The sequence below is a fragment of the Rattus norvegicus genome, chromosome 1 (genome assembly GCF_036323735.1).
Source record: "Rattus norvegicus strain BN/NHsdMcwi chromosome 1, GRCr8, whole genome shotgun sequence".
NCBI lineage: Eukaryota > Metazoa > Chordata > Mammalia > Rodentia > Muridae > Rattus > Rattus norvegicus.
In genome coordinates this window covers 120,884,243-120,908,707 of record NC_086019.1, presented here as the reverse complement: position 1 = coordinate 120,908,707, position 24,465 = coordinate 120,884,243, and the positions used below count along the sequence as shown (strand labels likewise).

The 24,465-nt window shown below is 37.0% G+C and overlaps 1 long non-coding RNA gene across 1 annotated transcript in view; it reads left to right on the top strand.

The window, feature by feature from the left end:
- Positions 1-24,465, top strand: part of LOC134483413 (uncharacterized) — a 723,689-nt gene that overhangs the window by 608,628 nt on the left and 90,596 nt on the right. The window contains exon 48 of the long non-coding RNA XR_010060293.1: positions 21,505-21,757. This is a non-coding gene — a long non-coding RNA (uncharacterized LOC134483413). The remainder of the gene's footprint in view (positions 1-21,504; positions 21,758-24,465) is intronic.

The following is a 24,465-nucleotide window of genomic DNA, read 5'->3' as shown; positions in this document are numbered from 1 at the left end:
TGTCCAGTGAAACTGGAATCGCCCATCTACCTTATACATGTTGATATCAGTAAAAGTAGTATAATTTCCTGTTCACTCTTTTTATTAGTCATGGATTGCTAGAGTAACAGAAATTATGAAATAAATATATAATATCCTACATGAGTTGCTTTCAAATGATTTACAGGCCATAGTCAATCTAGCTGAATAATAGCTGTCTATGAATAGAGATCCAAGAACCTTGTAGTTGTTCATGCTACATGTCTTAGCTGCTCTGCGGTATACAACAGGATTATGATGAAAGCAGTCTTTAAGAAAATTAAGTAATGGATATGGTAGTGAGGTAAAATCAAGGAAGGGAAAAAGAAAAACATTCCTTCTACCCAGTCCTTTCATAGGATTACAGTAGAATATGCAACCCATATTAAAGTCAGATTTTAAATATTAAATTAAATGTTGCATCTTCACATCTCAAAGATCCAGATTGAAAGTAGTCATTCCAATTTAAAACTAAGTAAAACTTATTCAAAAGTGTCCTCTAATCTGGACTTTTACCTAATTCCTGATTTTATATAAGGTGTCAACCAAGAGTAGCTATCACACACACAAAATCCTCTCAGATTTTGATTGATTAATAAACTTTTAGGATATTGTTATTTGCCTTGTGTGCATAAGGGGATATATTTTTGATTGTATACACATATATGTGTGTAGGTACACATGGGCATGCATACATTGGTACAAGTCAATCTCTATGATTTTCCTCCCCACCTTAATACTTTAAAAAATACTTTTTTTATTGAGTTACTTTAAAAACGAGAAATACAGTGAGTTTTAAATTCACAGAACATTCAGGATTTAATATTCTCATTGTACCACGTGGTTTTTAGAGAGCATATCAAGTTTTTAAGTTACAAAATGATCCTCACTCTTCTATAAAACTGTATTTTCATAATTTTCCTTCCACTGAATAAGTGCATTTTACAAAAGAGTGTACACCATTTTGATGCAAATGCTGAGGCAAAAAGGAGTTAAAGTTTTTATACGTAAACACACACTACCTGAGCATATGGAACCACACGGCACAGACAAATAATAATAGTACACACATACATACACACACACAAACACACACACACATACACACACAAAAACACGCGCGCGCACACACACACACACACACACACACACACACACACACCAACTACAGGTTCTTCAAGATAAATGAAAAACATGTGGAGTGCTGTCTTTCAAATTTAAAAACTTTGGTCTATGGAAATTAGAGTTACAAGGGACAATAGAAGTATAAGTTTCAGGAAGAGGCCAGAGAAAAAAGGGCACCCAAATTTTGAATCATATTTAAGATATGGGTATTAAGCATTTTATTATATGAAATAATAGAATATATACCTGAATATGTACATATAGCTAATATAATATATACATATATGTATATATAAAACATATCATATATGTATGTGTGTGCATGTATATACACACAAATATACAATTTTGTGGTTTCATCATTACAAAAGGGGCCAGCCAACTCCTGAATAAAATTTTGGTGATGAATTTACAAATTTGTAATCTGTAAGTGGGGGAAGAGAAACTATGAAGCACTAAGCTTCATGGGCAGATTTGTGATAGAGAAAAAATATGATGATAGGAAAATCAAAGAGCATATAGCAAAGGAAATGGTCATGAGAAATAAATTCTCAGGGTATAAATTCTTTTTAGCTCTCATAGAGCTACAACATAGAATTCATTCTTGCACTTAGATCCACAATCCAAACTATGCTTAAAGGAGTGAATATCTCTATATGGCTCACTGTGCCAGACACTATTTGAAAAAACAGAAAATGTGATGGAAACTTCTAAAAAGATGCTTAGTAGAATGCAGATGGATAAAGAATATGAAATAATGGTGCTGTTTTCTAAGAATTTAAACAGTCATCTCAAAGTCAAATCCTATCCCTGATGTCTACATGGACTACTTAAGGTATGTGCTTCAGAGATATAGGAAGAATGCTGTAGGACGCTGTTAGATGGCACATCACATTATACACAAAATAACAAAATAAAGTTCAATAAATATCCTCTGAGACTGACTGACATTAAAACCAGATGGAGAGAAATGTTTGCCATGAGCACATACAAAATACAGATTTAAAAGTGAAATCGATTTATTTAACAATTGTGTATATATTTATGCTTCATTCTTTATAGTTGCATTTTCTGCATATTTTCAGTCACATTACAATTTATACAACAAATAGGGCTTTATTAGTTGAGGTGCTGAAGCCGGTTGTACTTAAAATACCCCACCGTTGGAGAGTTGCCACATTTACTTTTGTCAGCAACCATGATGGGGGCAGAACTTCTGGCAACAGTAATTTCAGATACCTTCCTCAGTGATGGTCATTAGTACTTCAGGATTGGCCAAGGATATATGCTATTTTTTTATTAAGTTTGAGCAATTAGCTCTACACAGTAGTTGGGTGGAGGGGTTTTGGGTGTTATTCTGAATGATCAGAAGCAGTTGACCTACAGGTAGATCCTATTGGCTTCTGAATGCAGGTAGTCCTCAGAAATCAGCATGGAGACAACCCTTCACACCCCAGGTTTGTTTTGCAAGTGGTACAAAACTTTTGATCCTTAAATCAAGCTCTCTTCAATCATTCCTCTTAGGATGATTGCTTATCAAAATTGTTAACCTTTTGTCAATCCCAACCAAATCTGTTTAAGAAGAAACACCATTTTCTGAGCCAAGGGTTAAACTCCAACTCTAGGAAGAGAGTCACAAAGTTCACCTACACAATCATCCTATGGCCACCCCTTTCCCCTTAGCAACAGTTAGTCAGGCTACAATAAGAGTCAAGATACATATAAATGTCTTAAGACATCCTGCAGAGAATAGAAAACCATCCTGTTCATCAGTTGGGTTTGTCCCTGTGTTCTGTTCCTGAAGAATACACCAGAATGCAGTTTATAAAATATTAACTTGTTGACTCTTATGGAAATTCACAAATTGATTTATCCATAATAAAAACACCGAGTGGCTAAACTGGTGGCTCTCCCTCTGATATGCTGTAATGGGGAGAGTGGGATACCTTGAAATAGAGTTCATAATAAAGACCCTTACATATTTACATCAGAATTGGCTGCAATAGGGCCTCTGGAGGTCCCTGCAATTTGGGGATAACATTGTAACTAACCAGTTGAAAAGGTCCGTTTACCTGGTTTGTAGATACTGAACTCTGCTTTGTAACTTTCTACCAAGAGCTGGTAGATAAGCCTTACTAGAATAAACATAATTCTGTTTCTAAGTGACTTTTTCCTCTCATATATACATAAAGGAGGGTTTTGAGCAAATTTTTATAGTTCTCGTTCTTCACTATTAGTCTTATTCAATTTTATTGTGTTACATTTAAGATTTATTATTATTATTATTATTATTATTATTATTATTATTATTATTATTACGTTTATTCTTCTCTCGCTCATTACACTCCATTTCCCTTCAACCACTCTATGCAACTCTCCACAATAGTTTCTCTCACCCCAGATCCACTCCTTCCATTCCCTTTAAAAACAAAGCAAAACAACAACAACAACAGAAACAAAACAAAACAACAACAAAAAACCTGGTAACTGGTTTCCCAAGGATGTGTGAACAGAACACCCGACCTTAGCATAAAAAGTTACAGTAAGGTTAGGACCAAAACCTCTCATCGATGCTGGGTGAAGGAACCATCAGTGATTTAACTGTTGCTGCACAAAGCAATTGGCAGCCTTCCTTGTGATGGGTGGTATGTTTAACACTTACTTTTAAGTTTCACTTAGACTATTTTGATGAGTGGATTTAGTATTACATGAATTAGAAAAAGATGCTTTCTAGAAAATACCGAGGAATTCTTTTCTTTTCAGTACCGTCAACAATAAATAAGATCCAATTGCAGAGTGCTGCTCCAATCAGTACACCCGCTACAGGAAGTAAGGCATAAAAGCACTGCAGGCTGTGATGTCTCACCCCTGCCCCACCCCACCATCCCCAGCTTCCAAGCTTCCGGGAAAGACAATTAACATGGTGAAACTACAAGGACCAAAATTCCTTTCGGTTTTCAACTTCCTCTGGAGCCAAGCTTAGGAGTGACACCCGCTTTCATTAACTAAATATGCTTGCAGGAACACAAAACCGTGGTTTGCTTTTCCAGTTTTCAGGTTTAGGGTATTTTCGTTTGAATGAATTCGTAATTATACGAGTAGTACAATCCTCCTGTTTTTCGGTAGTCTCGTTTTTTTCAAATATAAATTTACAAATGCGCCGAAAACTATGTTTTGCTTTCTAAATAAGGAAGTGAAGAGTTTAGCTTTAATTGAGGGATCACAGAAATCACGAACCACTTATCATAATTTTAAAATGAAAATTTTTTTCTTGGAATTCTTAGCAGATTCGTAAGCTGTTTTTATTGTTTTTAACGTAAATTTAGATGTGATTCTTCAAATGGAATGTGGATATCTAATACAGGACATACTTTGAATTCTGCAGTTCTTTAATATATCCGCCAAAATGTATCTAAACGCAGAAGGCAGAGACAAATTTTATAAGAGATGCTTGTTTCAGTGCCACATAATTTGTCCTCAAGAATTATGCCAATTACAGTGTATGGATAATCGTCTCAGTGACTTTAAACAAATACTTGTCCTTTTTTTAAAAATATTTATTACTATTTTTATATTGTCAGAAAAGCAGTTTGTTGAGAAAACAAAAGAAACTTCAATATAGTCTTTTTGTGAAGTCATTTTGGTTATATCAGAGTTTAGCATTGGATCTTAGTAAATAATTTACAGCCAAAGAGCAAGTGGAGGGCCAGTGGATGAAAATGTCTAACTACTGAGGAAGGCTGGCTCAAAAAGGATCAGAGTGATAAGAAACCATCTTGAAAACAGGAGGAATGAGAAACATATTCAGATAGGAAGACACGTGGATTCTTGCTTATAGAAAAAATGGTTCTTGCAAAACAAAGGTTAAAGCAGCTCTATGTAGTACTTTGCAAACTATGTCACAAAACCATCTTTTATAAAAAGGGTTGATGAGGTCTATCATTGAGTCCAATAGCAAAAGACCAATGAGATGTGCCCACATCAAGTGAGGAAACTGAGGCAGTTTCAATATTATCTGAGAATAAATATATTACAACAGATAGACTATTACAGGATCCAAACTTGGTTCTTATTAAAATAGAATTATATGTGAAATATACATATATCCTAAATAAAAGATTCTGTATTCTGGATGAAATTTGATTGAGGAAGGAAACAATGTCATTTTTAGGACATTTAAATATTTTGTTGTTGCTGTTTTTCTCGTTTCTGCTGTAACTGTTTTCCCTTATAGGTTCAGGTATCTGTCTCTAGAGCTTTGTGTTTCTCCAATGCTCTACTTGTGTTTAACAGTGTCATTCCAATAATTAAAGTTTTTTTTCAAAAAGAAGATCTTCCCTTTTTAACCAAATTTCTCCTTTCCAATAAAAAACCCTAATAGTTTTGGAGAATTCTACCATCAAATATGGACTTTGCCTAAATTAATGTTTACTCTAATTCTCAACGCCATCATATCAAAATAAAATTGAAAGTCAAATTCCTTGAAAATTCACTTTCCATGGAATTTCTGATAGAGTTGTGGATGTTTGCTGATATCTGTACCCAGTCTTAAGAACCCGGGAAATTTTGAAACCATAGGAAAGAATTATGTCCCAGTCTTCATAACATGGTGTGATGCGAATTGTGTGAAAATGGCCTGTAATTTACTCTAACATTTCTGTCTAAACATTATGTCATTCTTTTTGCTTTTTGTAACTTCCTCCAGCAGCCAAATATTTATTGTAGGCACTTGTAGCTATTACCTGATAATAAATATATTACAACAATTAGACTATAATGTCTGAGAATTCAAGGACTTTCTCTTACATAAGTAGAAATGTTAAATATTTTTGAGCTCTTGTAGTCAACCCTCAACCTGTGGACAGAACTGCTTAGTCTCAAATATCCTCTGAAGGTGGCGGCAGCTTTAAAAAAATGTTTTGTTTAACATTTTAAGGAAGCCAAGTTTTAATATTAATATTTTGTATTATCATTAAAACCTCCCTTTGTCGCAATGGATTTCTCAGTCTTCAGGGAAATGGAATCAAAATGACACTGAGATTCCATCTCACACAAGTCAGAATGCCTTAGACCAGAAACTCAGTTGGCAGAAGAAGCTGGTGAGGATGTGTGTCACTCAGAGAAATCACTCAGAAAATTGGAGATAGTATTACCTGAGGAGTCAGCTATACCAATTCATGACACACACTAAAAGATGCTCCAACATGTAACAAGGACACATGCTCCACTATGTTCATAACAGCCTTATTTATAATAGCCAGAAGCTGGAACCCAGATGCCCTCCAAGAGAGGAATGTATGCAGAAAGTGTGGTACATTTTTACAAAGGAGTACTATTCAGCTTTTAAAAACAACCTCATGAAATACTTAGGCAAATGAATGGAACTAGTAAATATCATCCTGAGTAAACTAACCCAGTCAGAAATTAACATACATGGTGTGTACTCACTAGTAAATGGATATTAGCCAAAAAATTTTAGAATACCCACAATACAACTGAAAGACCATATGAAAGTCAAGAAGATGGAAGACCAATTTGTAGATGCTTCGCTTCTTCTAAGAAGGGGAAATAAAATAATAATAAAAGGTAGAGGGTGAGAGGGAATTGGCAGGAAAAGAGGAGTGGGAGGGAAAAGGGGGAGGCAGAATCCAGGTATGGGAGGATACTGGATAGATATACAGATGGTCAGGGAATTGAACAGAAGTTTCTAGGAATGTAGCATGGTGAACTGTTATAGCCACCAGAAAGTGCCAGATACCAGGAAACAAGGACCCGGTGGGGATGACATTAGCTGAAATACCTAAAAAACTCTAGAGAGAATCAGTAGAGACCATATCTGGAGATTAGGCACAGCCTGCAATTGAGGCATAGGGCCACCAACCGATCTCACCAATATTAACCTAAAATTACACCTGTCTAAAGGAAAGGCAGAGATAAAAAGTGGAGCAGAGACTGAAGGAAAGGTCATCCACTGATTGCCCCACCTAGAGATCTACCCTGTAGGCATATACCAAATGCAGATACTGTTGCTGAGGCATAGAAGTGCTTCCTGAGAGGAGCATGATATAACTATCTGCTGAGAGTCTCTGTCAGAGCCTTACCAATACAGATACGGATAATTGCAGCCAAACATCATACTGAACACTGGGACCCAAATGAAGTGTTGGGGAGGACCAGAAGAAGCTAAAGGGTTTTGAAACCCTATCGGGAAAAACCACAGTATCATTGAACCAAACACAGCAGAGCTCTCAAGGACTAAACCACCAACCAAAGAATATACATGGAGGGACCCATGGCTCCAGCTGCCTATGTAGCAGAGGATGGCCTTATCTAGCATCAATGGGAGGGGAGGCCCTTGGTCCTGTGAAGGCTCAGTGCTAGGGCAGTGAGTCTAGAGTTGAGGGAATGGGAAAATCATGTTCATGGAAACAGGACTCGGGAGGTTGAGAGGCAGGGGCCTTTTAGGAGAACCCAGGAAGGGAGAGGACATTTGAAATGTTCAATGAATAAAAATCTGTTTAAGTAATCTACTTAACAAACTCATATAAATCCATATAAACAAACTCAAAGAAGAAAATTACAGGATCATCTCCTTAGATGCAGAAATAGCATTTGGCAAAATATAACACTCTCTCATGTATAAAGTATTGGATAAATCAGGAATCCAAGGCCATACCTAAACAAAATAAAAACAATTTACCACCAACAAACAGCCAACACCAAATAAATGGAGAGACACCTGAAGGAATCACACTATAATGGTAGACAAGAGAAGGATGCTCACTCTCCCGATATATAATAAATATAGTACTCAAAGTGCTAGCTAGAAAAATAAGGCAACAAAAAGAGATCAAGGGGATATAAATTTGCAAAGAAGAAATAAAGTTATCATTATATGCATATGATATGATAGTACATATAATCAATATCAAACATTCTTCCAGAGAATTACTCCAACAGATAAACAAGTTCAGCAAAGTTGACAAATATAAAATTAACTCAAAAAAATCAGTAGTTTTCCTTTATACAAATGATAAATTGACTGAAAAAGAAATTAGGGAAATAACCTATAGATTAGGACAGAATCTTCACTACCTCCACATATGATAGAGGGCTCATATCAAACATATATTAAAAATCTCAAAAACTAACCAAAAAAATAAAGAAAAATATCCAAACAAAGAGTGGGTTATAGAAGTAAAAAGAGAATTCACAACAGAGGGATCTTGAATGATTGAGAAGCACCTAAAGAAATGTACAAAGTCCTTAGTGATCTGAGAAATGCAATGAAAATGACCATGAGTTTCCACTTTACATCAATGAGAATGACTAAGATAAAAGCCTCAGGAGAAAGTGCATGTTGTCAAGTATGTGGAGAAAGAGGAACACTCCCAACTGCTGGTATTGGAACCTGGTACAACCACACTGGTAATCAATCAGAGGTTCCTCAAAAAATTGGAAATAGGTCTAGCTGAAGAAGCAACAATACCACTCTTTGGAATATACCCAAAAGAGGCCCCACCATGCTTCAGTGGCACATGTTCCACATTTTTCACAGGAGCCATGTTTTTGATAGTTATAGGATGGAAAACAGAACAGGTGTCCCATGAAAGAAGAATGAGTCCAGTAAATGTGGTTCCTTTACACAATGGAATACCACTCAGCTATTAAGAACGAGGACATCCTGATTTTTGCAGGCAAAAGGATGTACTGAAAAAATATCACCCTGAGTGAGGTAACTCAGACCCAAAAGTACATGCATGGTATGTTCTCACTTATCGGTTGATATTAGTTAAAGAAAAAATATGTAATAATCAAGATCCAGTTAACAGAATTCAGAAAGTTCAGCAAAGCAAAGGGCCCAAGTGAGGACACATCACTCCCATCTGGGAGTGGGAAGACAACAATAACAAGGTGGAGGTTTGATTGATCGGGGAGGGAAAGGGGACATGGGGCAGGTGAGGAAAAGGAGAAGATGATCTGGTATTGTGTGGGAGAAAGGACTGAAACCCTAAGTCCAACAGAAAGAAAGGAAACAGGCAATTTCAAGGGGTCGACGTTTGGGGATATCATCCAGAATATACCAAGGACCTGGGATGTAAGAAACTCTCAAGACTCAAAAGGAAGGACCTTAAACAAAATGCCCTACAATGCGCAGAGGAACTGGTAGATACCACCTCACACAAAAAGACAAGGCATCCAGTGATGGATAGGGTTCCGGTCCCACTGTCAAAACTCTGACACATAATTATTTTATTCTAAAAGAACTTCAGGGATGGAAATGGAAAGGAACCTGAGGAAAAAAAAGATCCAGAAACAAGTCCAAAGTGGGATCCGGTTCAAGGGGAAGCCCAAAGGCCTGACACTAGTACTGATGCTGGGGTGTGCTTACAAACAGGAGCCTAGCATGACTGCCCTCTGAAAGGCCCATCAAGCAGCTGAGAAAGTCACATGCAGGTACTTATACCCAACCAATGGACAGAAGCTAATGATTCCTGTCGTTTAATTTGGGAAAAGCTGGAAAAAGCTGAGGAGGAGGAGGACCACCCTGTAGAGGGTCTAGTAGTCTCAATTAACCTGGACCCCCGAGATCTCTCAAACACCAGAACACCCGACAGCATACAACAGCTGACAGGAGGCCATTAATTAATTAATTAATTTAGGTGTAAAAGTTTAAAATTTAATTTGATGTTTTGAATAATTTAGACAAATCTCACAAAAAATTTAACTATGCTCTAATCTTCCAGAGAAATTATTCAATTAACATCTCCTATATGTCTGCTTGTTATGATCTGTGAAGCCACTCATACTGGTGCTGAAGATTCACTCTTCTTCCTTCTTCAATCCCTGCAGACATTTGATCCTTAGACATATATTCAAACACTAATACAAAGTCCCAACCACTAAAATAGTCTATTTAAATATCTATCTTTGCAATCAGCACAATTAAAAAGAAATCAGGTCTACTTGAAAAATTCTGGCCAGCAAATCTGATGACTAGTCGGACATCTTGTTATACCATAAATTCTGACATTGGGTAATACCACAAATATATCTATCTAGGATTTTAAAACTAAGATTATGTAACAAAAGAATTAATGACTATCCATGACCTCTTGGTATAGCAGTCTTTCTAATTTTGTCTCAGGAAATTAAGCCTGGTTGGTCTTTGAAAACACCAATGATGTTCACTTAAGATGCTAGAAAATGCAGTGAAGAAGGTCCAAGTGATATTTCCTGACAAACAATCCTTGTTTATATACTAAAAAAGATGCAGTTTCTGGTAAACTCATGTGTATGAGGTATCCAGTTTTCACTCATGAGAAATTTTTACTATTCTTTATAAAAATGACTTGTGTTTCCTAATTCTTGTTAAGAGAGGGCTAGGGAACAGTTATAAAGCTAGGCTTTGAAATTTGAGGAATAGGCTTAGGAGCTGATTTAAATTGCTCTGTCTAGTACCACTGTAGCATTTTCCCATTCCTTTCTCCCCAAGGAAAGAACTTTATCAAGAGTATCTTTCTACTTAATTATCAGATGCACATTGTTCATTTAATTTCTGTCCTCTATACCAATCTTACCACCTCCTATCTCTCCTTCCTTCATACTGAGTTTGCCAAGACAGTATTAGAGACTAGATATCTGGAACATTAAATCTGCCTAAATCCACAGGAACACTTCTCAGACAAGGCCCCAGGTTAAGCAGTTGTGTACCCTGGACTTGCCCTGAAACCATGTTTGTAATACCTCTTGCTTTGGGACTTTTATTTTGAATCCCATTTTCCTTCCAGAGTTCTTGAGCAAAACTTACTTTTGCTGTACCTTTGTTACAAGAATATTTCCTCAATCCATCCTCACCATTAGTTTTGAAAAAATAAGGTTCACTGTCCTCTGCAATATTCTCTTTTCTTCAGACACTCGAGGTCTTTTTCAAAAGTTTGTACTTGTCAAAATCTGTACAAATAAGGGATTCTTCCTCTGAGCAGACTACTGGTTTGTAGGAGTTGGGAAACTGGGACCTAGAAGGGAAAACTGGTGACCTGCACTGCAAATCACCAGATATTTGTCGACATTGTGAGTAATGTCTTTCAGTTAGTCTATTTTCTCAATTTCCACTATTGGCTACCATTTTTGGTATGCACTGATTCTTCAGATTTATCTTGCTTAATCTCTCTCTCTCTCTCTCTCTCTCTCTCTCTCTCTCTCTCTCTCTATCATCTATCTATCTATCTCTATCATCTCCTCCGTCTTTGTCTCTGTCTTTCCTTATTCTTTTATTATACTAAATATACAATCCAAGATCAAGAAAAGTACAAAGTATTTTTTATTAAGTATTTTATCTAGTATTCTTGGAGTTTTATTCCCTCGTGAACTAAACCTTGCTTCCCAAATGTACTGGAAGAAATTACCATTCCGTAATTTCAATACCAGAGTTACTAAAGGGAAGGAAACACTTGTGTGTCTGGATAATAAATGCTGACAATTTTGGTCTAAACATTCAATCAGATGTGAAGTCTCTGAGAAGTGATGCCTCAAGGTGAAGGTGCAGAAACTGTGCTCCAAAAATGATGAGGTCATAAGTCTATCGCCTACCCATATCGCTAATTATAAAGGCATGGAGATGTCATTGACAACAGCTCTGGCTTGTCACTTTGTGGCAGGGATTGATTTCTGAAAACATGACAGAAGAAACTAATGGTTCAAGTGCAACTCATTGGCTGCAAGGTTCCCCAGTATGGGGGGTGTGCAAATAGCATAGGATGATAGACAAGATCAGCAGCACCAATGGGTTCGAGACAGCTCTAGCCTGAATGTCCAACTGTATATGTGCTACAGAGGAAGAGCTAGAGAAGTTATAGAGATCTTTAACAGATGCCAGAAAAACGTAAGTGGATCACAATTATTTAGATATTGAGTTATTAACACGATTGCAGTTTCATTTTTCTTTGTTCACATTGTTGCTTGATTCTTCTCTTGAAGTAATAAAATAGTTTAAAACTTTTATTTTGATTTTACAAGACCATATTTTCCAAATGAGACTTTGGACTCTTACAGAAATTGTGGATTGTAAAAAAAGTTACTGGATTCTTTAATGTACTGCATTTGTAAACTGTTTGAAAGGCCAAGGCTGTGGGACTCTGCAAGTGCCAGGACAGGCATGTTTGATATTGAATATTTGGTAAAGTACTTGCCTAACTAAACAGTTTTAAGCTTGAACTTCATCACAAATGCAGGTAGGATTATACACACAAGGAACAACACCACCCAGGAGAAAGAGGCAGAAAAATATGAATCTCAAGACCATCCTATGGATTTCTCTGGACAGTCTGAATCCATATCAGAGGAAAGGTGATATATGTTCTGTGCTGTTGTATGCTGTAAGAATTTAATTGCTTTTCATTTTATAGCAGTTACATTGAATGTATTGAGTTGAGGTCCAGAAATAATTTCAACTTTTAAACAATATCCATTCTATGAAAGATGATAGGGTCTTTTAAAATTGTATAATATATGATAGTATTGTGATTTGGTGGTAAGACTGTGATGACAAGATTCAGAACACAGTGGTTTGAGTGACATGCCCAATATTACTTTCAAATTTTCAAATACCTGACTCCATGACTATGGCTGTTTGGGGAAGATTAGGAGATACAACATTGCTGTGCAAAAAATATCCCTGAAGATAGCATTCTATCTTTCAAATACCCCATGATGTTTCAAATAGCCCTCTTTTCTTCTTCTTTGAAGTTTGAACTACTACTTCAGCAGCCTACTGCTTGCCATGCAAGATATAGAAAGTTGAGAAAAAAATCTTTTCCTATTATAATTTTAATATTATTAGTATATTTTGTTGTTGTTACTAAAGGATTCCAAAACATAATCCTGGGTGTAGTTAAAAACAATACTGACTCTCTGTCTATGCCTCTCAGATATTACATTTAAAGGCATATACCAAATAGACTGGACTTTCTTCACAAAAATTTATTTTTAAACGTAATTAATAATCAAAATTAAATGTACATTTTAAAATGAAATTAAAAACATTCCTGGTAAATTGTCTCACATCTTTCAACATGTCCTCCTAGAGATAGAAGCAAAAGGATTATTAAAGTTTGAAGACAGCCCAGGCATGAGACATTATCTCACAACTTTCAAATATAAAAAAAAGTTATAAACAAATGAAGAAATTAAGTAATGTGGAAGAAGGAGGAAGAAGAGAGGACTTTAATAAGCAGAGGTAAAGAAAAGCTCAAGAAACATGAGTAAAATGTTCATCGTATGTAAACTAGAATTCTATGCTATGGAAAGGGGGGGTTTTGGGAAAATCAAGCATGTGCAAATGAAACTTTTGTCCAGAAAAATTACAAAAACATTACCTACACAATCCTTTATATTCCTAGATAGTGAACCCTGTATCTTTTGGGTTACGTTAAAAATCTATTAATTCCACCACACTACTACAACGTTTCTAGCTGCCCATGTTAAATGTCCATTTAATTATGCCTGTATAATTCCTCTTTGTTACACAGATTTTGTAAGCAGTACACAGAACTTTTTGTAAGTTGCCCAAATAACAATATCAATGCTAGAAATTATACTCAAATCAGAGATTATGAAGGCATAGTTTTCATCTGTAGAACATCATAGCATAGATTATTGCACACATCTCATACATTCCTTTATTCTTAGATACTACTGAGATGGTTATTCTCTCTTTAAATTTGATGTGATCAAGAATCACCCAAGAGGCAAACTCTCTGTCATCCTTGTGCACATTTAATTTAATTAGCTAATGCAGGTAGGAGAACCTGTCCCCCTGGGTAGGACCTGGTTCAAGAGACTTAGCACTGGCCTCTTCAGTAAAAATTTGGCTCTCTATGTCCCAGAAAGGACTCTGCAACTCAAATTAAGGAATTGATAATTTTACATATTCACAATTATTCATTACTTATATGATTAATAATACAATATTTTTTATGACACACGGATTTTTTTAGGTATTTCCAGTGACCTAATCTTACTTTGCTGCACAGTATATGGATAGATCTAAAGAATTAAATATTTGTTTTCTTGTTTGGGTAACCCTATATAATTCTTGCCTTTTGTAGCTATTATATAAAATATGGAAGATGAGAGAACTATAATATGATACCTTAACCTTAAAGACTTAGGTGGCAGATATATATGGAAATCTGTATGACTAAGCTAACCCATTCTATGCAACAACTTCTTGGCCTGAGAAAGTTACTGATACAAATATAGACGTTAAAATAACAAATCAATTTTTTAAGGAATACTCACTGCCAGTCATACTATGACAATATTAACAAATACAATAAAACAACACAGATATTTCCCTGACTTTGTTCCTAATAAAAATCAATATTTGAAAGGAATCCTTAAAATTCAAATTGACAGAAGTATGTTTTTAGCCATCTTTAAACTTCTCCAGCATTGGTAGAAGATTCTTAGGGAGGGATCTGTCATACCACAGCCTGTTTCAGGGTGGTCACCTCCATCTCTCATTTTGGCTTGAATTAATATATTACAATAGTTATCTGCTCAGTCCTACATTGAAGAAACTTGAGCCACACAAGAATAAATTCGAAAGGTTCTGCCATAGGATAGAAAGAAGAGTAATTCCATGTGCATTCAAAGCCAGCTTATTATTTTTGAAGATTTTTGAACATTGTGCCAATTCAAAGCACATTTACTATTTCCTAATGCATTTCTCTTTCCATTGTAGTCTCTGATTCACAGGAAAAGATATTGCTTAGTCCATATCATATTTACATTTACTGGAAAATAATTCAGTGTATGAACATTTAAAATCAAGAACTTTTCTATATTTTTGGTTTGTACTTTCATTTGCAAAATAAGCATGCATCTAAATCACCAAGGCTTAAAGGTGCATAGAAGATCCTGTGTGATGTTTCTACTTGTAAAATCAAGTATTACCCTGTAAGAGGATATCCCAGAACTCATGTCAGGATTCTAAAAACTACATCGGACTGCAGATCTGGAGCCATAGACAGCCTTTGACACGTACATACTTCTCTGCATTTCCCCCCCTAAGCAAACCCAGACCCAAACACACAAAGACAGAAGTGGGACAGAGACAAAGAGACAAACAGAGAGAGAGCATGAGAGAGAGCAAGAGCAAGAGCGAGAGCAAGAGAGAGAGAGAGAGAGAGAGAGAGAGAGAGAGAAAGAGGAGAGAACAGAGACTGATAGAGGCAGAGATGGAGACAGAGAAAAATATGCACACATGACTAAAATTAATAAAATCTAGCTAACCATGGTGACACATGAATTTACATCTAGAAACAGAGAAATTATAAACTTTCATTCAACATGTTTGTATTGTGACAGTGCTATGGCAAGGCACATTTTAGGTTAAGCAACTCTATGGGTGTCCACCAGCCAATTTTATCTCATATCACTCCCTGTAAGAAAAGTTCCCAATAACCTTGATTCAGTGAGCCTCACGCAAAAATGTATAGTCATAATCATCTAGTTGTATGATATGACTAACTGGATATTTTTTTTTTACTTTGGCAACTTTCTTATGCAGATAGCCAAAGATGTTTTGGATTGCCTTAGTCACTTGACAGAACAGAAAATTTGTCTTCCTTCCATAGGTATTCAATGTGTTTGTATGAATTTCTCCTATAAATGTCCTTTCCCAAACCCTCCCTTTAAAACAATCTCAAATCGACTCGGGGATTATTCATACTATTAGGAACTAATCAATAAATATTTTATGATAAGTGAACTGAAACTATATTCATTTCCCAGGGGTCACAAATACCATAAAAACTGCATACACATAACACAACTAGAAAAACAAAACTAGAAGAACTCCTGGTTTACTGAGGTAATCTATTCATGTATTTTATGATTCAAATGAACTCACTGCCATCAAAAAGGACTTCTTATAAAGAAGAAATTGAAAAATTAATTTTCTTAATAAGAAGATACTCATTTTGAATCTTACCCTAAAAAAATTCAATTTTGGCAGTACATGCATTTTAAACCTAACTTCAGGTGACAAAATTATAAGAAATTTTAAGTACTAAGAGGTGGATGTTCACATTGGACTGAGCACAGGGTCCAGAATAGAGAAGACAGAAAAGGGACTGAGGTAGTTGAGGGGGTTTGCAACCCCATATGAATAACAACAGTATCAACAAGGCAGACACCCCACACTCCCAGGGACTAAACCTCCCACTAAATGGAGCAAACTATGTCTACAGCCTCATATATACAAGAAGATGTGGCTTGTTGGGAACCAATGGGAAGTGAGGACCTTGTCCCAGTGAAGGCTTAATGCCACACTATAGGGGAATGACAGGGCAGGAGAGAGTGAGTCGGTGGGTGAGGAAGCTCCCTTGTGGAGTCAGGGGGTGAGGAATAGGTTAAGGGGTCTGGAGGGATGATAAGGAAAGGGGATAAAATTTGAAATGTCAATACACAAAATATCCAATAAAAAAGATTAAGGAAAAAAATAATGTAATGAGGTCATGCAATCCCATTACTTTTTGCCATTAATAGTAATATATTAAGAAATAACACAATTGATTTCTGAATCCTTACAGTTAATTGTGAATACCTTGGAACTCTGTAAAAGTAGCAGTATTCAACTATCAAACTCTCTCTCCAATCCCTTAACTTTTATTCTCTTGATTCTTCGTAAAAATACAACATGATTATAAATATGCATCGGGACAAAACGATATATCTTGGAGTTTTGTTTTGTTTTGTTTTTTACTTGTTCAGTTTACATGCTTCTCAATGCTCACCCCCTGCTCACTGATCCCACAATCCTTCGCACCATCACCCTTTATATCAACTGAGAGGGTGTGGGACCAATGGGTATCCTCCATCCTGGCATGTTAAGTCTCTGTGAGGCTAAGGCCATCCACTCCATTGGGAGCCAACAAAGCACCCAAGCTACAAGTACTCATCTCAAATGCAAACAACAGCATTTGGGATAGACCCCTTTATACTTGTTCAGTACCAATATAAAAACCAAAGTTCACATTTGCTATAAAATTTAAGAAAGGTCTAGGTTCAGCTGGCATATGCTTTTTGGTTGGTAATTCAGTGTCTGAGAGCCCACCAGGGTCTTAACTCTGTTAGTCTTCCTGTGGAATTTTCATCCACTTTGGGGTCCACAATCATTTCTCCGGTTCTTCTATAAGAGTTCTCAAGCTCCATTCACTATTGTGTTGGTGTCTGTATCTCTCTGAGTCAGTAGAGATGCTCAGAAGAAAACATACTCCTGTCTGCAAATATTACAGAGTATCAATATTGTTAGGGATCGGTACTTCCACCATCAGATGGGGCTCAAGGTGGTCAGGTTATTTGTTGGTCAGTCCATCTGACTCTGCCCCATTCCCTGTGCCTACGTTTTTTGTACACAGGATAAATATTGGCTTGAACATTTTGAGAATTGTTTGGTGTCTCTATAACTTTTCTGGGGTTACTGTCTGGCTACAAGAGGTGGCCTCTAAAGGTTCCATATCCCCAGTGCTGAGAGTAGTAGCTAAGGTAACCTCTATTGATTCTTCAGATACTATTTTATCCCAAGTCTCTGTCTCATTATGGAGATACCCCACCCCCACTTCCCCTACACTTTCCTTTGCATATTTTCATTCATTTTCATGACCATGTAGCAATCTCTCATGACCATGTAGCATCTCATGACCACCCCTGAAGTTCCCCATTCTACTCATTATCACCTCTCCCTACTGTATCCCTCCATCCATATGCCTCATAAGACTATTTCACCCCTTATAAGTGAGATTCAAGCAATCTTGTTTGGATCTTCTTTCTTTTTAACTTCTTTGAGTCTGTGGAGGTTAGCATGGATAACCTCAGTTTTGGGTCTAGTATCTCCTTATAAGATAGTATATAACCTGCATGTCCATTTGAGACTAGGTTACATCACTCATGGTGATATTCTCAAGTTCCATCCATTTGCACTTAAAATTCATAATGTCTTTGTTTAAGAATTACCAGGGTGGGAGAATACCCAGAGCATCCCCCACTCCCTCAGAGGAGAATGGATTTCGAGGAAAGATTGTAAGAGGCAGTGACGAGGATGGGAGAATTGAGCGAAATGCAAAGTAAATATGTTAAAAAACAAATTAAAATGTATTAGAAGTTTTTGATTATATAACATAATTGATTACTTTGTTTACCTTTGATATATAATATACTTTATCTTATTAATCCTATTATTCCTTTTTATGACCTACATATGATTCTGTTCCCTTTTTCCTTTTTCTCCTTCCTGCTTCCCTCACTATCCCTTCCTTTGTCTTCCTTTCTCCTAACTTCTTCCCCCTCCTTTTCTTCTCTTCATTATTTTCTACATCCATCATTCTCTCATTAGTTCTTTTACTTTATTATTTTAAGTATACATGTAATAATTTGAAACTGATTTTCTGGAGAAATTTCTTGTTCAGCGATCAGAGGTAAGAGCATTGGTTATAACTAGTCGAAGTGCTGAGCATCAGGACTATTGAAAGCTCATATGAACAGGAGAATACTATATCACTCCTCCAAGAATATCATGAAGTAGTTAATATTTGGTAATTAATACATGCCAAAAAGTAAGTTCGATAGGTTTGAATATCTTTCAAATATAACATCTCCATTATACCATTGGTCTCACAAAACATGTCAGTACTGGCACAAAACCTGTGGAGGTTTGGACCTGTTAACCTCCGGTCATGGGAAGCAGAGGAGGGATCATGAACACCATAGTAGAACCTAGATATAGTTATGGGAGCTAGGGGAATGTGGTTCAATAAGCCTCTAGGCAATTAATGTCAAATAGAAAAACATTATTAACATTCATTCAAGACCTTACTAGGCTTTCTGCTCTTACTCTTATATAGCCTATACTAACATTGAATTTATGATCCTTCTGCTTTATCCTCTTGAGTCCTAAAATTACTGATGTGTTCGATCATATCTAAATATATTTTAGTTTTACCAATTAAAAGTGCCTTCAAATATAAAAATACTGTATGAACCATAATGGTATGTAATATGTGAAGAATTCTTCGACATACACACAAACACACAACACACACAGACACACAAACATACATGAATGCATAGCATCAACAACAAAAACGTTCTCTCTGTTCTCCTTACTTTTGTAGTACTTATACTTATATTAGCAAAGGTACTTATATTAGCAAAGGTAATTATAAAGTAATATGCAACCTATTAAATGATATATGAAACACAAGTAGCTGTGAATTATATATGAAATTAATATTTAAACAAAGGATATTTTATATCAGAATACAAATAGTAGCCCTACACGTATCATTCTAGTGATTTGTAAAATTGCAAACACTCTGAAAGTAATTTTCACCTTGCTTATTTCTATATTTATTTTTCATACATTAGTTTATGTAGTGAGTTTGGCGTATTGCTGCTCATATTATGTTAATTTGGGTCCCCAAAATTGTTTGCATGAGAACCCCACGTCTGAACTTAACAGAAGGACCCTGCTCCCAGTTGATTCTGATTGGTAAATAAAGTTGCAGGGAGCCAATGACTGGGAAAGGCAGACAGAAGCCTGATTTATAAAATGCAGAAGTCACAGGGAAAGAGAGGAATGAGGAGATAGAGGGAGTTTTCCCATGCAAGGAGAATGACAGACTCCATGCCTGAGAAGATACAGGACTAGACAGAATAGCTGCCATGTTAGAGCCAGAAAAAAGACACCCCAAGAGGGCTGCCAGACTGGGTCCAAAGTATCAATGGTGAAATATAGATTTGAGTACGTAATAATTTGAGAATATCTGAAGGAGGTGAATATAAAGATTAGGAAGTGACTGAGCCATTGAGCTGTGAGCTGTGAGCTCTTCTAGGCATATCAATATATAAAGGATCTCTCTGTCTCTGTCTCTGTCTCTGTCTCTGTCTCTCTCTCTGTGTGTGTGTGTGTGTGTGTGTGTTTGTGTGTTTGTGTGTGTGTGTGCACGCTTCATTTGGAAAACAGAACATTAGGATGGGTAGCAAGAAACGTGTGGCTGCCACCAAGGCTGCCACCAAGATTTTTTTTAATTCGGTACTTCACCAATCTGTATGATGTGAATTCATCTCAAAATCCTGGGGGCTGGAATCACAACAATTTTCTCGTATAGGGTATTAAAAACATCAGTCTCTCTTTAAAAGCATCTTGGATTTTATCTTTAAAAATTAGATTTGACAAGGTTGCATTATTGTAATGTTTTGATATTTTTCTTTATTTTTTCCCAGTTTCCCCGCCACAAGCCACCTATGATATCCCCTCTCCTCCCTGCTTCTGTGAGCATGCTTGAACATCCACCAGACCAATCCTGTCTCACCACCCTAGCATTCCCCTATGCTAGGTCATTGATCCTTGACTAAACTAAGGGCCTCCCCTCCCACTGATGCTACCTAAGGCCATCCTCTGATACATTTGTGTCTTGGAGCTCTGGGTCCCTCAGTGTGTACTGTTTCCTTGGTGTTTAGTCCCTGGGAGCTCTAGGAGGTCTGGCTAGCTGCTATCGTGGTTTTTCCTATGGTGTTGCAGTCCTCCATTGGGTCCCAGTGCTCAGTCCAACTGTTGGCTGAAAGCGTCCTCATCTGTATTGGTCAAACTCTGGCAGAGGCTCTCCAGAGACAGCTATATCAGGCTCTTGTCAGCAAGCACTTATTGGCATCAGTGATAGTGTGGCCTTGGTGGCAGCATATGGGAAGGATCCCTAGGTAAATGGTGTTTGTTTAAAATTTAATGGGTTTACAGTTTACAAATAATCACAAAATGTTTTTTAATTTGATGTAAAAGTTTTATCTGAGTAATTCATAATTTATTGGGCGTATATTTATGGCTGGAAAACAAGTAAAAGAATAGTGCATGGAAAATTGATAAGTACTATGGAGTTTTTGGCTATTGAAAATGGCTTCGGGATAAGAAACATACTCAGAAGGCCTTGTAGGGCATCAATGGGAAAAGAGGCACTCAGTCCTAGATGCCCCAATGTAGTGGAAAGTCTGGGTTGGGAGTTGGGAGGGAGTGGGTGGGCGGGTGGGTGAGGGAGCACCCTCATAGAAGCAGGGATGGATGAAGAGGATGACATTTAAAATGTAATAAAAATGATATCCAATAAAAGAAAAAAAAGAAACACATACTCAGTTGTAGAAGCTGATGGGTGACAATTAAACACTAATTTAAAAGAATGAATATCATAGTTAGAACAAATGTTTATTTGTATGTTGCCTTTTAACTGAAAAATTATTTTGTTAATTATGAAAAAGTACAAATATCATGAAACATTATAATGCTGAGCTGAATTTTATTTAAAGAGAACCTCATAGGAAGAAAAGCAGTGTCAACTCACCAGACTCCCCAGAGTTCCCAGAGACTACGCCAAAAAACAAGGAGCCCTCATGGGCTCATTTGTGGTCTCAGGGACATGAGTCTCAGAGATCTGCCTTGTATGTACTCCTTGGGAAAGAATGTGCTAAATCCCGTTGAACTTTGATGCCAAAAGGAAGAGGATGCTTTCATCATAAATGCCGATATGCTATACACACAAGGAACAACAGAACCCAGGAGGTAAGGTATTTCTCATGATGACCTGAGTTAATGTTAGAGAAAAAGTAATATAGGTTTATGTCTTTGTATCTTAATAATATGTAACTATATTTTGATTTTACGGGATAACATTGAAATTATTGACTTGAGGCTCAAACGACGCTTTAAAGTTTTAAACAGGGTTCATTCTATGAAAAAATAATGGGGTCTTTTAAATTTGTATAGTATATACTTTTATTATAATTTGGTTGTGAGACTGTGGTGACAAGGCGTGGAATGCAGTGGTTTCAGTGAGATGTCAATGATTAGCTTCTAATTTTTTTTATTTATTTTTTATTAACTTGAGTATTTCTTATATACATTTCAAGTGTTATTCCCTTTCTCGGTATCCGGGCAAACATCCCCCTCCTCCCTCCCCTTCCTTATGGGTGTTCCCCTCCCAACCCTCCCCCCATTGCCGCCTCCCCCCACCAGTCTAGTTCACTGGGGGTTCAGTCTTAGCAGGACCCAGGGCTTCCCCTTCCACTGGTGCTCTTACTAGGATATGCATTGCTACCTATGAGGTCAGAGTCCAGGGTCAGTCCATGTATAGTCTTTGGGTAGGGGCTTAGTCCCTGGAAGCTCTGGTTGCTTGGCATTGTTGTACATATGGAGTCTCGAGCCCCTTCAAGCTCTTCCAGTTCTTTCTCTGATTCCTTCAACGGGGGTCCTATTCTCAGTTCAGTGGTTTGCTGCTGGCATTCGCCTCTGTATTTGCTGTATTCTGGCTGTGTCTCTTAGGAGCGATCTACATCCGGCTCCTGTCCGTCTGCACTTCTTTGCTTCATCCATCTTGTCTAATTGGGTGGCTATATATGTATGGGCCACATGTGGGGCAGACTCTGAATGGGTGTTCCTTCAGTCTCTGTTTTAATCTTTGCCTCTCTCTTCCCTGCCAAGGGTATTCTTGTTCCCCTTTTAAAGAAGGAGTGAAGCATTCACATTTTGATCATCCGTCTTGAGTTTCATTTGCTCTAGGCATCTAGGGTAATTCAAGCATTTGGGCTAATAGCCATTATCAATGAGTGCATACCATGTATGTCTTTCTGTGATTGGGTTAGCTCACTCAGGATGATGTTTTCCAGTTCCAACCATTTGCCTACGAATTTCATAAAGTCGTTGTTTTTGATAGCTGAGTAATATTCCATTGTGTAGATGTACCATATTTTTTGTATCCATTCCTCTGTTGAAGGGCATCTGGGTTCTTTCCAGCTTCTGGCTATTATAAATAAGGCTGCAATGAACATAGTGGAGCACGTGTCTTTTTTATATGTTGGGGCATCTTTTGGGTATATGCCCAAGAGAGGTATAGCTGGATCCTCAGGCAGTTCAATGTCCAATTTTCTGAGGATTCTCAATACTGATTTCCAGAATGGTTGTACCAGTTTGCAATCCCACCAACAATGGAGGAGTGTTCCTCTTCCTCCACATCCTCGCCAGCATCTGTTGTCCCCTGAGTTTTTGATCTTAGCCATTCTCACTGGTGTGAGGTGAAATCTCTGGGTTGTTTTGATTTGCATTTCCCTTATGACTAAAGATGTTGAACATTTCTTTAGGTGTTTCTCAGCCATTCGGCATTCCTCAGCTGTGAATTCTTTGTTTAGCTCTGAACCCCATTTTTTAATAGGGTTATTTGTTTCCCTGCGGTCTAATTTCTTGTGTACTTTGTATATTTTGGATATAAGGCCTCTATCTGTTGTAGGATTGGCAAAGATCTTTTCCCAATCTGTTGGTTGCCGTTTTGTCCTAACCACCGTGTCCTTTGCCTTACAGAAGCTTTTTAGTTTTATGAGATCCCATTTGTCGATTCTTGATCTTAGAGCATAAGCCATTGGTGTTTTGTTCAGGATATTTTTTCCAGTGCCCATGTGTTCCAGATGCTTCCCTAGTTTTTCTTCTATTAGTTTGAGTGTGTCTGGTTTGATGTGGAGGTCCTTGATCCACTTGGACTTAAGCTTTGTACAGGGTGATAAGCATGGATCGATCTGCATTCTTCTACATGTTGACCTCCAGTTGAACCAGCACCATTTGCTGAAAATGCTATCTTTTTTTCCATTTGATGGTTTTGGCTCCTTTGTCAAAAATCAAGTGACCATAGGTGTGTGGGTTCATTTCTGGGTCTTCAATTCTATTCCATTGGTCTATCTGTCTGTCTCTGTACCAACACCATGCAGTTTTTATCACTATTGCTCTGTAATACTGCTTGAGTTCAGGGATAGTGATTCCCCCTGAAGTCCTTTTATTGTTGAGGATAGCTTTAGCTATCCTGGGTTTTTTGTTATTCCAGATGAATTTGCAAATTGTTCTGTCTAACTCTTTGAAGAATTGGATTGGTATTTTGATGGGGATTGCATTGAATCTGTAGATTGCTTTTGGTAAAATGGCCATTTTTACTATATTAATCCTGCCAATCCATGAGCATGGGAGATCTTTCCATCTTCTGAGGTCTTCTTCAATTTCCTTCTTCAGTGTCTTGTAGTTCTTATTGTACAGATCTTTTACTTGCTTGGTTAAAGTCACACCGAGGTACTTTATATTATTTGGGTCTATTATGAAGGGTGTCGTTTCCCTAATTTCTTTCTCGGCTTGTTTCTCTTTTGTGTAGAGGAAGGCTACTGATTTATTTGAGTTAATTTTATACCCAGCCACTTTGCTGAAGTTGTTTATCGGCTTTAGTAGTTCTCTGGTGG